Source organism: Balaenoptera musculus, chromosome 16 (assembly GCF_009873245.2).
Source record: "Balaenoptera musculus isolate JJ_BM4_2016_0621 chromosome 16, mBalMus1.pri.v3, whole genome shotgun sequence".
NCBI lineage: Eukaryota > Metazoa > Chordata > Mammalia > Artiodactyla > Balaenopteridae > Balaenoptera > Balaenoptera musculus.
The window spans coordinates 46,455,656-46,470,561 of NC_045800.1; positions in this window are offsets into that span (position 1 = coordinate 46,455,656).

Genomic DNA, 14,906 nt, shown 5'->3' on the forward strand with positions numbered 1-14,906 from the left:
AAAAGTGTTTTGATACGTGCAGAGGGTGACCAGCCGTAGCACACGAGGTTTAGGAACCTGGGTGGAGAGAAAAGCAGGGTTCTCAGAGAGCATCTCCAAAGCGAGGAGATGGGCAGTGTGGCAAGGAGGCACACACAGCATCCCCAGGCCACTGTTCTCAGGCTGAGCAGTCCAGAAAAATGACGTGTGTAATCTCATCTGTATCATTTGCAAAGTGGGCACAGTCACTGCTTATCTCCTCGGAATGTGGCAAGGGATACTGAATTGAAATGACCACAAAGCATTGAGTCAAGTTTATAAAGTGCTATGTAGAACAAATACAGAAATAAATACAGACGTGCATGTCCTTTTCCTAGGAAGTTTATTTTTACAAACTAAGAAAAGACTTCCAGTCTCAATGAAGACTTTTGCACACTGGGCCGTCTAAAGCACACTATGTGCTGTCAAGTTCACTTACAAACTTCTCCAAGGTTTGCAGACTGAAGAGGTTAGCTGAAACCTGCTTGGTAACTGCAATAGATTTTCAGTTAAATGTCCCAATAGAATATATTGCATTTTTTTCATTTATGTGGAAATTTTGCCCAGATTTTAATTCCCTTTGACCTATGGGCCATTTTAGCCCTTCTGGTTTTAATTCCATCTGTCTCTGATTAATCCCTTGGTGTTCTTCACCTTTTCTGCTGTCACTGGCAGAATATGCTGCAAAGTGCAAATGCCTTTTGGTATGTTTACTAATTTAACTGATTCCAAATGTAGAGGAGAAATACCTTCTGGAGTTTAGATCTGCAATTTTCACCTATCAGAATTTCACAAGTATTTTCTCTCTGTCTTCAGTTAAGGCTTTGAGAAATTGCTTTGGCATTTTAGTTTTTGAAATTAGATGTTTCTCCCTATTTTTTTTAGGTTTCTATAAACGGGAACTATATCTTGTTCACAAACAATACCAGTCGTATGTTTAATCAATAGTCCCTGTGTTTCTGCCTTATCAACACGTGAGGATTTTAGCTAATATCTGTGCCTCATAATCTGGCATTGCTAGAAGCAGCAAGCACCAAGCCTCTGGCTTCCTTGTAACCTGAGTCAAGTCCGTTCCCCGCACCCGCCCCCCCCCCACCCCCAACATGGATCAGAGGGAGTATAGGCTAAAGGCTAAGGGTGTGAAGAGCCGGTGTGAGCTTGAGCTCTGATACCAAGTCTGTATTTGATTCTGGGCAATATTTCAAGGCTTTGCATCTATAAAATTGAATGAAACGATGTGAAAACAGAAAGGGAAAAAGGAGGATTTACACATGTATTTGTACACATACATGGTTTTGAGAACACAAAATCAAGATGTATGTGTGGTTTTGTGTGGATGGTGATGTAGGAGAGAAACCAACCTTTAAAATTCTTTGAATTTGCCAGAATACTGTGTTTCTCTTTGTGTCTCTTCATTTCTCTGTGTCCGCCTCCTTCTCTGCCTCCTTCCTCCCCTCTTCCCTCCGTTCCTTCCTCCATCTTCCTCTCTCATTCATACACACACACACACACACACACACACGCACACACACACGCACACACACAAGCACACACGCACACAGCTTTGGAGTACTGATACCAGAAGTTAAATTATTCATTGCATTAGAGGTTAAATTTGTTATTTTTTTAAATACTATATTTTTAAATGTTTATTTTCTATTAGAGTATAGTTAATTTACAGTGTTGTCTTAGTTTCAGTTGTACAGCAAAGTGATTCAGTTATACATATACATATATCTAATCTTTTTCAGATTCTTTTCCCATTTAGGTTATTACAGAATTTTGAGTATAGTTCCCTGTGCTATGCAGGAGGTCCTTGTTGATTATCTATTTTATATATAGTAGTGTGATTATGTTAATCCCAAACTCCTAATTTATCCCTCCCCCCCCCCCCTTCCCATTTGGTAACCATAAGTTTGTTTCCTAAGTCTGTGAGTTTGTTTCTGTTTTGTAAATAAGTTCATTTGTATCATTTTTTTAGATTCCACATATAAGTGATATCATATGATATTTGTATTCCTCTGTCTGACTTACTTCACTTAGTATGATGAACTCTAGGTCCATCCATGTTGCTGCAAATGGCATTATTTCATTCTTTTTTATGGCTGAGTAATATTCCATTGTATATATGTACCACATCTTCTTTATCCATTTATCTGTCAGTGGACATTTAGGTTGCTTCCATGTCTTGGCTGTTGTAAATAGTGCTGCAGTGAACATTGGGGTGCATGTATCAGCAGAAATAAATGAAATAGAGATGAAGAAAACAATAGAAAAGATCAATGAAACTAAAAGCTGGTTCTTTGAAAAGATAAACAAAACTGATAAACCTCTAGCCAGGCCCATCAAGAAAAAAAGGGAGAGGGCTCAAATGAGTAAAATTAGAAATGAAAAAGGAGAAGTTACAAATGGCACCACAGAAATACAAAACATCATAAGAGACTACTACAAGCACCTATATACCAATAAAATGGACAACATAGAAGAAATGGACAAATTCTTAGAAAGGTACAATCACCCAAAGCTGAACCAGAAGAAATAGAAAATATAAATAGACCAATCACAAGTACTGAAATTGAATCTGTGATGAAATAACTCCCAACAAACAAAAGTCCAGATCAGATGGCTTCACAGGCGATTTCTATCAAGCATTTAGAGAAGAGCTAACACTTATCCTTCTGAAACTATTCCAAAAAATTGCAGAGGAAGGAACACTCTCAAATTCATTCTATGAGGCCACCATCACCCTGATACCAAAACCAGACAAAGATACCACAAAAATTTGTTATTGTTGACAGGTGTTTTAGGGAATTTGAAATAACGTTTGTTTAATTTATGTAATATACTTAACAGGGAATTCATGTGAGTACGATGTATCACAGTTACATCAATATTACATATGTCTATCAATGACTAAGAATTTCTAGCCATTAAATAATTTTCATAACTTATTTCTCAAACAATTTTACTACTATTCATTACAGTTTATTTCTGAAAGCAAAATTTCAAGTCCCTTGTCATATCCATGCGTCATGATATTAACAAAACAGCAGTATATATCCCATGGATGGCCCTTTTTTGACCTTTTATTTTGTTGTAGTGGTGGTTGTTGATGTACAATTTACAATCAAAATGGATATATCTAAAGTTTTCAGTGCAATGAAGTTCAACAGTTGTTTGTATATCCACGTAACCACCACTTAAAATATGATAGAGAACATCTCTATTGCCCTGTTTCTCTCATGCCCCTTTCCAATTTATTTATAGGCAGCCACTTTCTGATTTCAAACTCCATAGATTTGTTTTACCCATTATATGGTTTCTAATACATGGAATTATGCAATATGTACTATTTTGTAGTTTGACTTACTCAGCATCATGTTTCAGTTATCCATCCATGTTGCTGCTGCCTGTATCAGTAGTTTGTGCATATTTGTGAATATAAATGCACACACACACACACACACCATATTGTCTTTCAATTCATGAGCATGAGCATGATGTGCTTCTCTATTCTCTTAGGTCTTCTTTTATTTCCCTAAACAATGATTTTTAGTTTTCAGTGTAGAGATCTTACACATATTAGATTTATTAATACCTATTTGATGGTTTAAAATAATGTTTGTATTTCATTTTAAAAATTGTTTGCTGATGGTATATAGAAATATAGATATTTTTGTGCATTGGCCCTGAATCTTGTGACTTCATGGAATTTACTTACAGATTCCAGAAGTTTCCTTTTTTTGGTAGATTCCATAAGGCTTTCGATGTACACAATTGCCATCTGTAAATAATGACAGTTTACATCTTCCTTTCTAATCTTTGTGTCTCTCATTTCCTTTTCTTGCTCTTGCTAGGACTTCCAGTGTAATAATGTTGGATAGGAGTTAAGAGTGGAAATTCTCATCTTCTTTCTTATCCTAGGGAGACAGTATTCAATTTTTCATCAGAAGTGTGATGGTAGGTGGAGGTTTTTCATCCATGCTTTTTATTTGATTGAAAGACTTCCTTTTAATTCCTAGTTTGTGGAGATATTTTATCATAAGTGGGCATTGGCTGTGTATATATTTTAAATGATTCCCTCTCATTTCTTGTAAGGGATGGTCTCAGCTTCCATTGCACCAAGTGTCTATCTCATTCATGTAGATTTGCCTCTGATTGAGTCCCTCATCTTCCTACTTTCACTGATGTTAGCAGAGACTAAAAAAATCCCAAGTTTTTTGGACATAAACAACTGTTAAGCTAAACTTTGCGCACCCTGTTTGTATAGTTATTTTTTAACAATAGATATCAGACTTTACACTGCTTATTGTACAACTTGGTGTTAATCATCTACCAATTCTTTCACTCCATACAGCTTTCATCCTTTCACCAGGATATAACTGAAATTTAATAAAATATTATATGATAGTGTTTTACATTATCTGAACCAAAATCCAATAATCAGGTTTAAAGTAAAGGAAATTAGTTCATTCTAGCTTATTGTCCAGGTTCATTCACTTTTCTAAGTGTTAACAGGTAATATGTATATTAGAATCTTATGATAGAATCCATTTTATGGTTTATCTATTTTTACTTTTGAAATGTATTTGAAAACCAAAGTTAAATAAAAACCCTGTGATTTTAAATTTGTAAGAAATACCAATAAGAACTTATGACATATTTTTTTTCTCTCTTGAAAGAAGATACATTTTCTAGCTCTGTCCACTGAAAACACCTAAAAGCAATGACAACCCTATCACAATTAGTACCCATAGGATCCAGCTTGTGGGCCTTAAACACAATTTTCCACTAAAGCAATTCAAGGCTTCTTGCAGAAATTGCTGGTTCCAAGTTTGGAACAGAAAATGTAAAAGATGAACTTTTATGTGCTTTCAAGTTGAAGGACTCCTACTGGTCTGAGATGGGATGATTTGAGCACAAATGTAATAATGCTGAAATGGATTGAAATCCAATATTTATGTTTAAAATGTTTATGAGTTCTAATACATATTTTTAAAAGAACAAAATGCTCATTGGTAAAGTTTCAATATTGCTAGATTACTAATTCATTATTCTTAAAATTTATAATTAAAGGAAAAGAATAAAACATTTACCCTCCATTTCCTATATAAATTATAACAAATAATTGCTTCTTTATAGATGATTCTGGTTAATGTAAATAGAAGAAATGATAGAAACAGAAAATTATGACTTTGTAACCCCTAATGGATGATAGATTTGGACAGTGATTATCCATGGCTGCCAAAACCTTTAAGTGAGATTTTGATGAGGAATGTTATAATAAAGGGATAAGGGTAACAACATCTGACCTACTGATCAATTGCAACATCCAAAAAGAAAGGCAATCAGATGTTTAATGTCTCCTGATGTGATATAATAAGAGGTACACATGAAATATCCTTTCCAAACAACTTGAACTGGTACATGATTAAGTCTTTGATCTAGCTACCATTTGTAGGAAGTCACAGGATAGAATAATGTGTTGAATGACACCACTAGGATGTCAAATCTGGACTGTGGGAAAACTTACAGGACAATTGACCTGCTTTCTTTAATAAATAAACAGTAAGAAAAAAAAGAAGTGAAGTAAAATATAAGGAGGGGGAAAGGAAGTGAGACTAAAAGGATACATTGAGCAATGCAGTGTGTGATATTCTTTGGATACTAACTCACATAAGTCAACTGTCAAAAGACACTTTTTGGAGACAATCCGAGAAATTTAAACATTTGATGATATGAAGGAATTATTGATAATTTTGTTAAGTAAGATAAAGACACTGCAATTATTTATTGTGTCCTTAACTGTTAAAGGTTAAAAACAGAAGTAGTTTTTGATAAAATATGATATCTTGGATTTGCTTGAGAATATTCCAGTATGTAACAGAGGTAGTAAACAAAATGTGTGGGAGGCATATAGGGTGGACATATCATTTATCATAAAAGCTAGAACACTTGAGGGTAAAGTGGGTACTATTAATAATTGTTCAGGGAAAAAGAAGCATAAGCAGGCTCTGGCCCTGCGTGCATGTCTGCTCAGGGCCCTGGAATGCACAACTCTGGTCTGCACGCTTACATGCAAGTTCTCATGGGGAAGTTCAAAAGATAGTGCTCCCACAGAGTATCATTGTGCATCAGCAGGTGTGAGCTGCCCAGGTGTGGCGAGGTGGTGTCTGACAGAGAAGAGGCTGTGTATGGCTTATAGGCTGCTCTGGGCTTGGTCTCTCTTCCTCCCTGCTTAGCTGAAATAGAGATACTCCCTGTCTTAGTGAGGAGGCCTAGTTAAGGAGGCCAAACCAATAGCAATGACTTGATGTTCACCTCAGGCTAATGGGAAACTAATCTTGGCTACTAGCCCTTCACTGCAAATAACATCTCTTAGAACCCTAGGATAGCAGCTGAGGAAAGCTGCTGCCTAGTCTCGTTGAAGAGGTAGGAAGGGCAGGGAAGCACTGAAATGTCTATGATATGAGGTACCTCAAAGTAGCCAGGCACTATCTCATTCATTCACTTTGTATTTATTTCACAAATATTTATTGAGCCTTCACTACATGCCAGATTCTACACTAGGCTGTGAGAACCAAGATAAGAGACTCAGTTCGTGTTTTCAAAGAGCTTGTGGTCTAATGGGGCAGATGGGCAAATGCAGACTAGTTCTTGCCAGGAACATAAACTCGGAAATATATATTTCATTAGTTCATCCACACAACTATGAAAGGTGAGCATCATTTTAGACACAGGAGAAATGATATTGGACCAGATGCTCACCTCCTTTCTCCTCAGGAAGATCAGCATCAGGCTTGAGTGGCCAGGAAGGGCTTCACACAGGTAAACAAATGCTGGGCAGAGTCTTGGAGAATAAGGAGGAGATAACCTGAGGGAGGGAATAAGGACTAAGTGTTCCAAGTGGAGAGAACAGCAGAGGCCAAGGGACAGAGGCGAGGAAAGCCAATGCAAATGTCAGAGGAGGAAAAGCTAAATTCTCACCCTTGGGTGGAGTCCATCCTTTCAACTCATAGCCAGATGTGCTAATTGGTTGCTTTATGAGCTGATTAGCCATGACATCAATTTCTGTCATTAAGTTGAGTACAGGCTCAGCTTCCATCCCTGCTAAAACTCACATCCAATACTTGGCGCTCCCACAGTCTGGGAAAGGAGTCAGGAAGAATAAAACATGCCCAGGCAGTGCTGGACTTTCCATCATGTTGGCCCAAGCCCTTCAGCTGGCATTATGTCCAGGAATTTTCTCCAGGCTCTTGCTGGACATCAGGGAAATCTAAACATCTTTATTAGAAAAGTATTCTAACTAATGAATAGGAATTATTGCCAATAGCACAGTCTTAGATACCAAAACTCATCCAAAATTATCAAGGGACTCCCTATATGGGTTTCCAGTTTTATTTTATTTTTTAAGGTTATACTCCATTTATAGTTATTATAAAATATTGGCTATATTCCCCGTATTGTACAATATATCCTTGTAGCATATTTTATACCTAATAGTTCATACCTCTTACTCCCCTACCCCTATATTTCCTGTCCCCCTTCTCTCTCCCCACTGGTAACCAATAATTTGTTCTCTATATCTGTGAGTCTGCTTCTTTTTGTTATATTCACTAGTTTGTTGTATTTTTTAGATTCCACATAAAAGAAATATCATACATACTTGTCTTTTTCTGTCTGACTTATTTCACTTAATGGAATACTACTCAGCCATAAAAAAGAATGAAATTTTGTCATTTGCAACAACATGGATGAACTTGGTAGAATTTGTGGATTTCCCGTTTTAAAAACATTGTTTAAGGCATAGCTATTAAAGTTTGGAGTGGGGTAGAAGTGGGTGCGCTTGGGTTTTATAGGTAACTCTGTAGGTCACTAGGGGTGAGAGGCACTAAGTAAATGATCCCAGTAGAATCTATCACTATCACCACATTACTTATCCTATGACTTGTTTTTCTATCATTTGTTCCCCAAGCTTCCACCTGTGGGCTCTCTGCCACGTTTGAAATGGTAGAACACGTCAGCCTATGGCAAGAACTTAGAAAGAGAATATATAACTATTTGCATGAATTTATATATTCAGGTCCAAGTTTTTATATCTTGAAAGTGTAGAAAAAACCACAGGCATGATCTTAGAGCAAAGTCTTGTCTGTTATCACTGAGGAATCATAAAGAATGGGACAGTTTCCATTTTCTGCTCTGACATGTAAAAACCTCATCAATACCATCCTCATGACAAGCAAAAAGCAGAAGAAACAAAACCAACATCTTTTCTTAGATCCTTCAGAAAATTGAGGTCACAGGGCAAAATGATGCCTCCAAAATTGGAGAAAGAGTGGAATACAGAGAATAACTTGAAGTAGAAGCTGCCAGAGTCAGGAACAGGGATCCTGTATAATAACAGTAGGATTACAGCTAAAATAATTTAAGAAGGAGTTTCTAGGGAAAACCAAAGATAACAGGGAGGACAAAAACAAGGACAATGGAAGAAATTGAAGCCTTAGACATCTATAGCTATAGCAAAGGGTAAACACAGCACAACTCTAATCAGATGAAAATAAACCCTCACATTAAAGACCTATTGACCTCAATTTCTATTATCCAATGTATATTGCCTGGCTTTCAATAAAAATTACAAGGCATGCTGAAGGAAGGAAAGAACACAGTATGAAGAATCAACAGAAGAAGCAACAGAACCAGACTCAAGTATGACACAGATTTTGGAATTATCAGAGCAGGAACTTAAAATAACAATGATTAATATGCTAACGGCTCTCACGGAAGAACTGGACAACATGCAAGAACAAGTGGGTAATGTAATCAGAGGGATAGAAACTCTAAGAAAGAATTCATAGGAAATTCTAGAAGTCAAATATCCTCTAGCAGAAAGAAGAGTTCCTTTGATAGGCTCACCAGTAGACTGGACATGGTTGAGGAAAGAATCAGTGAGCTTGAGATATGTCAACAGAAATTTCCCAAACTGAAATGCAAAGGGAAAAAAGAATAATAATTAAAGAGGAAAAGAACATCCAAGAACTGGGAGACAATTACAACAGGTGCAGCATATGCATAATGGGAATACCAGAAGAAAGTGAAGGAAATATTTGAAGTAATAATGGCTGAGAATTTTCCAAAATTAATGACAGACTCCAAACCACAGGTCCAGGAAATTAGAAAACATCAAGCAGGATAATTACCAAAAATTTTACAGCTAGGCATATTGTATTCAAACTGCAGAAAACCAAAGACAAAGAGAAAATCTTGAAAAAAGCCAGAAGAAAAAATATATTACCTATAGGGGAGCAAAGATAAGAATTACGTTAGACCTCTTTTCAGAAATTATTCTTGTTTTTATTCAGAATGAAATATTTAAGTGTTAAGAAATTCTGCCTAGAATTCTGTAACCAGCAAAATTATCATTCAATAGTGAAGTAAAGACTTTTTCAAACAAACACAAATTGAAGGAATTTGTCCCTAGTAGACTTGCCTTGCATTAATGCTAAAAGAAGTTTTTCAGAGAGGAGGACAATGATATAGAAACTCAGATCTACATAAAGAAAAGAAGATCATTGGAGAAGGAATAAGTGAAGGTAAAATAAAAACTTTTATTTTTTAAATTTTTAGTTCTAATAAATAACTGCTCAAAATATTCAAAACAGCAATGTGTTGGGTGATTATAGCTTATAAAATATAATGAATAGAGAACAGAAACAAATAGGGTAGATAGTAATCCAACTATATCATTTTACTTTATTATTTTATTTTATTTATGTATTTTGGCCATGCCACATGGCATGTGGGATCTTAGTTCCCTTACCAGGGATCGAACCTACCCCCCCTGCATTGGAAGCACGGAGTCTTAACCACTGGACCGCCAGGGAAATCCCCCCAGCTATATCATTTTAAATATCAGTGATCTAAATATACCACTTAGAAGACAGCAACTTACAGAATGGATTTTTAAAAAAGACCAAGCTCTATGTTGTCTATAAGAAACCCACTTTAAAAACAGACACAGATAGATTAAAGGGATAGATAAAGATATACTTTGCTAACAAAAACCAAAAGAAAGTTGGAGCAGCTGTATTAATTTCAGGCAAAGGTGACTTCAAAATAAGGAAAATCATCAGGGATGAAGAGGGACATTAACATAACGACAAAGGGCCAATTCTCCAAGAAGACACAATACTTAATATGTGCACCTTACAACAGAATGTCAAAATATATGAGAAAAAAGCTGGTATAACTGCAAGGAAAAATAGATGAATCCACTAGTATAGTGGAGAATTCAACACCTCTTTATCAGTATTGACAGATCCAGTAGGCAGAAAATCAGTAAGAACATAGTTTAATTAGACCACACCATCTGGATCTAATTGACATCTATGGATTACTTCATCTAACAACAGCAAAACACACATTCCTCTCAAGCTCATTAGAAACATTCACCAAGATAGGCCACATTCTGGGCTATAAAACACATTGAACAAATTTAAAGGAATAGAAATCATACAAAGTATGCTCTCAGACGACAATAAAATTAACTAGAAAACAATAACAGAAAGATAGCTGGAAAATCCCAAAATATTTGGAGATTTGACAAAATACTTTAAAATAACATGTGAGTCAGAGAAGAAATCTCAAGAGACATTTAAAATATTTTGATTAAATGAAAATAAAAACATAAAATATGTGTGATGCAGCAAAAGGAGTGCATAGAGGGAAATTTATAGTATTGAATGTGTATACTAGAAAAGAAAGATCTAAAATCAATAATCTAAGCTTCTACCATAGGAAACTAGAAAAAGAAGAGCAATATAAACCTAAAGCAAACAGAAAAGAAATAAAAATTAGAACGGAAATCAATGAAATTGGCAACAGAAACAATTGATAAAATCAACAAAATCTAATTCTTTGAAAAAAATCAGTAAAATTGATAAACTTCTAGCCAGGCTAACCAAGAAAGAAAGTGAGAGACACAGAATCCTAGGATGAGAAATGAAAGACGGGCAATCACTACTAACCCCATGGACATAAAAAGGATAAAAAGGGAATACAAAGGGAATATTATGAACAACTATATGTCCACAAATTTGATAGCTTAGATGAAATGGATCAATTCCATAAAAGAATGCAGAAGACAAGAAATAGGGAAATGGTCTGATATTTAAACAGGAAAAATCAATACACTCTAAAAACTATAAGATGCAAATATTGTCATTGATAAAATCTAAAAATCCTCAGAATACAATTAAACAAATTGTTATTTATCAATTGTAATAAGAATGTGATAATTATAAGGGAGGAATATGGGTTCAGGAAGAGTAAATAATGTCAGAATAGCTCCAGTTATTTTTTAAATACACTGTAACTACGTGAGAAAAAAATGAGAACACCTTGGACTATATGTCTTAATTTTGAAAATGACAAAATCTCCTAGAAAATTTTAGAGAATAATATAATGAAGTATGTTCTTTTCAATACCACTTGTAAAAAATGTATAACTGGTTTAGCAACTCTGCCCTAACATTTTCTTTTACTGAGGTATAGTTGATTTACAGTATTATATGTTTCAGGTGTACAACATAGTGATTCAAAATTTTTATAGATTAAACTCCATTTAAAGTTATTATAAAATACTGGCTATATTCCCTGTGCTGTACAATATATCCTTGTAGCTTATTTATTTTATACATAGTAGTTTGTATCTCTTAATCCCCTATCCAATCTTGCCCCTTCCTTCTTCCCACTCGCCACTGGTAGCCACTAGTTTGTTTTCTATATCTGTGAGTCTGTTTCTATTTTGTTTTATTCGTTCATTTATTTTTTAGATTCCACAGGTAAGTGATAACATACAATGTTTGCTTTTCTCTGTGTCGACATAATACCCTCCATGTCCATCCATGTTGTTGAAAATGGGAAACTTTCATTCCTTTTTATGACTGAGTATCACCATTCATCTGTTGTTGGACACTTAAGTTGCTTCTATATCTTGGCAATTGTAAATACTGCTGCTGTGAACATTGGGATTCATGTATCTTTTCAAATTAGCGTTTTCATTTTCTTCTGATAAATGCCCAGGAGTGGAATTGCTGGATCATATAGTAGTTTTATTTTTAATTTTTTGAGGAACATCCATACTATTTTCCACAGTGGCTGCACAAATTTACATTCCCACCAACGGTGTGCAAGGGTTCCCTTTACTCCATTTCCTCACCAACATTTGCTATTCGTGGTCTTCTTGATGATAGCCATTCTGACAGGTGTGAAGTGATATCTCATTGTAGTTTTGATTTGCATTTCTCTGATGATTAGTGATCTTTGAGCACCTTTCATGTGCCTGTTGGCCATCTTTATGTCTTCTTTGGAAAAATGTCTATTCAGGTCTTCTGCCCATTTTCTAACTGAGTTGTTTGTTTTTTTGATATTGAGCTGTAGGGGCTGTTTATATATTTTGGATATTAACCCCTTATCAGCCATATCATTTGCAAATATTTTTTCTCATTCAGTAGGTTGTCTTTCTGTTTAGTTGATGATTTCCTTTGCTGTGCAAAAGCTTTTAAGTTTAATTAGGTCCTAGTTGTTTATTTTTGCTTTTGTTTCCATTGCCTTAGCTCTGCCCTAACATTTTGATTAATAGCTTAATCTTAACACAGAGGAAGGGTTCAGGAAACAATCACAATACTGTGTTTTGACCCTCTCATTTAAAATTTTTATCAAGGACTGGAATGAAAACCTAGAAGGAATGTATATGGAGTTAAACATTAACAACAACAAAAAAAAAGAATGAGAGGATCAGGATTCAAAATTACCTTATCAGGATTACATTTAACAGGAACAAATATAAAGACCCTGTGTCAGGGGTCCCTAAGACCACCCTCAGGTTTGGTGATTTGCTAGGGAAACTCAGAGCACTCAGCATATTGTCGTACTCATGTCTATGACTTATTACAGTGAAAGGATACAAAACAAAATCAGCAAAGAGAAAAGGCACATGGAGCAAAGTCCAGAGGAAACCAGGTGCAAGATTCCAAGAGTCTTCTCTCAGTGGATTCACACAGAATGTGCTTAATTCTCCCAGCAATGAGCTGTGACAACATGTGTTAAACATCTACCAGGGAAACTCATTAGAGAATCAGTGCCCAGGGTTTTTATTATGGGTTAGCCATATAGGCACCCTCTGTCTAACATGTCCCAAAATCCATGCTCCCAGGAGGAAAGCATGTATTCAGTATAAACTATATTGTCTACACAAACAGTTTAGGCATAGTGAGCCATTCTTATCAGGGGATGGCAGGAACTCTCCTAAAATCCAAGACTCCAGGTGCTGGTCAAGGGCTAACCCTGAAAGCAGGCCTTTTTAAAGATAGCAGTCTCAGACTTGCTATGTTAACTGTTTTAATGCATAGCTCTGCATTAAGATGAGCACCAAATTCTTTGTCCATACGTACAAGTGTGGAAGAAGTGATTGACAAAAGAAAGAGATCTGATGATCTCAGTTGACCTCAAGTGACGAGCTTGGAATGCGATGAAAAAAACTTGGTTTTGGAGTCAAAGATATCTGAGCTCAAATACTAATCAACCATCTATCAACTTTGAGATCTTTTTGAAGCTACTTAAACCAAGTTTCAGCTTCCTCATCTGTAAAATGGGATAGTAATCATAGTAATTACTTCTGAGAATTATTATAAGGATTATAAATGATGTAGGAAATCTGGCACTCAATAAATGGTAGCTACTGATACTAAGCTTAATTTGAACCAAAACTGTGATATGACTGGAAAAAAATATCCCATTTTGGGGCTTACTCTCAGAGTTAGAAGCAGATTTTAATCAGTATTTGGAAACTATTTCCAGCATTTGAGCCATTAAATTATTTGATGGTATAAGATATACAAGGAGGGAGCCTCTAGTAGCTGGTAAAGTTCAGAAGATCATTGGAGTCTGTTGGATCTGTAAAGAATATTCTTGATCCGGAATGGAGATTATATCAAGAATCTTCAAAAGGTACTGGGAAAGTAGAACATGAAATATTTTAAAAGTATTAAAATTTGACTCAAACATTTAAAGCACTCTTTCAGAAAGAAGAGATTAAATTTTTAAATTACGGAGTTCTAATGGGTAGCAAGACAATTCTAAGACAATCCCTTAGAAATTACAGGAAGACTCAGAGTGGCTAAAATAAAGAATATTTTTCTTACAACTAGATTTGTCTGGAATTGGAATGGAAGACAACAGGAAGTGGTGAGTTCTCCATTCTGGGATGTGTTCAAAGGGAAACCAGGTGAAATACCTGGGAAGAACATTACAGAAGAGATTCCTGTATGAAGCGGAATGAGGTTACTATTCTTGAGGAATCCTTTTAGGTATGTTGTAGAGAAAATCAGTCATTTTTGCCTGTGTGGAATCCCTTTCTACTCTTTTTGGCATTAGCATCTCAATTTCTAACTCTTATTTCAAGTCTATGAAATTTACTGTCATAACTCAATCCCTAGCGCTGGGGGAGCCAGGTGACTCAGACCTGGCCATCCAGAGCACTGCCTCCTCCTGCTACAGTGATTGGCTCACGGTGGACACATGGGCCAAGAAAGGCCAATGAGAAACCTCCAGGGGTTTAAGCTGAAGCCACTGGGGAGGAGATGCTCGTGGCCCAGTGGGATTCCTAAGAAGGTGGTCTGTAGGTTAGACCTTCTGGGACCAAGTTTCCACCTGATAGAAGAACCTACTAAGAATGCAGCCAGCACAGAGGAAACAAAAGCTAGAATCAGAGACAGGAAATGAGAGAGACTGTCCTGATAACATCTTCTGAGGCCCAAGATCCAGCCATTCCTCCCAGTTTTATAAGCCAATAAAACTCCATTTTTTGCTTTAAGTGGTTTGAGTCAGTT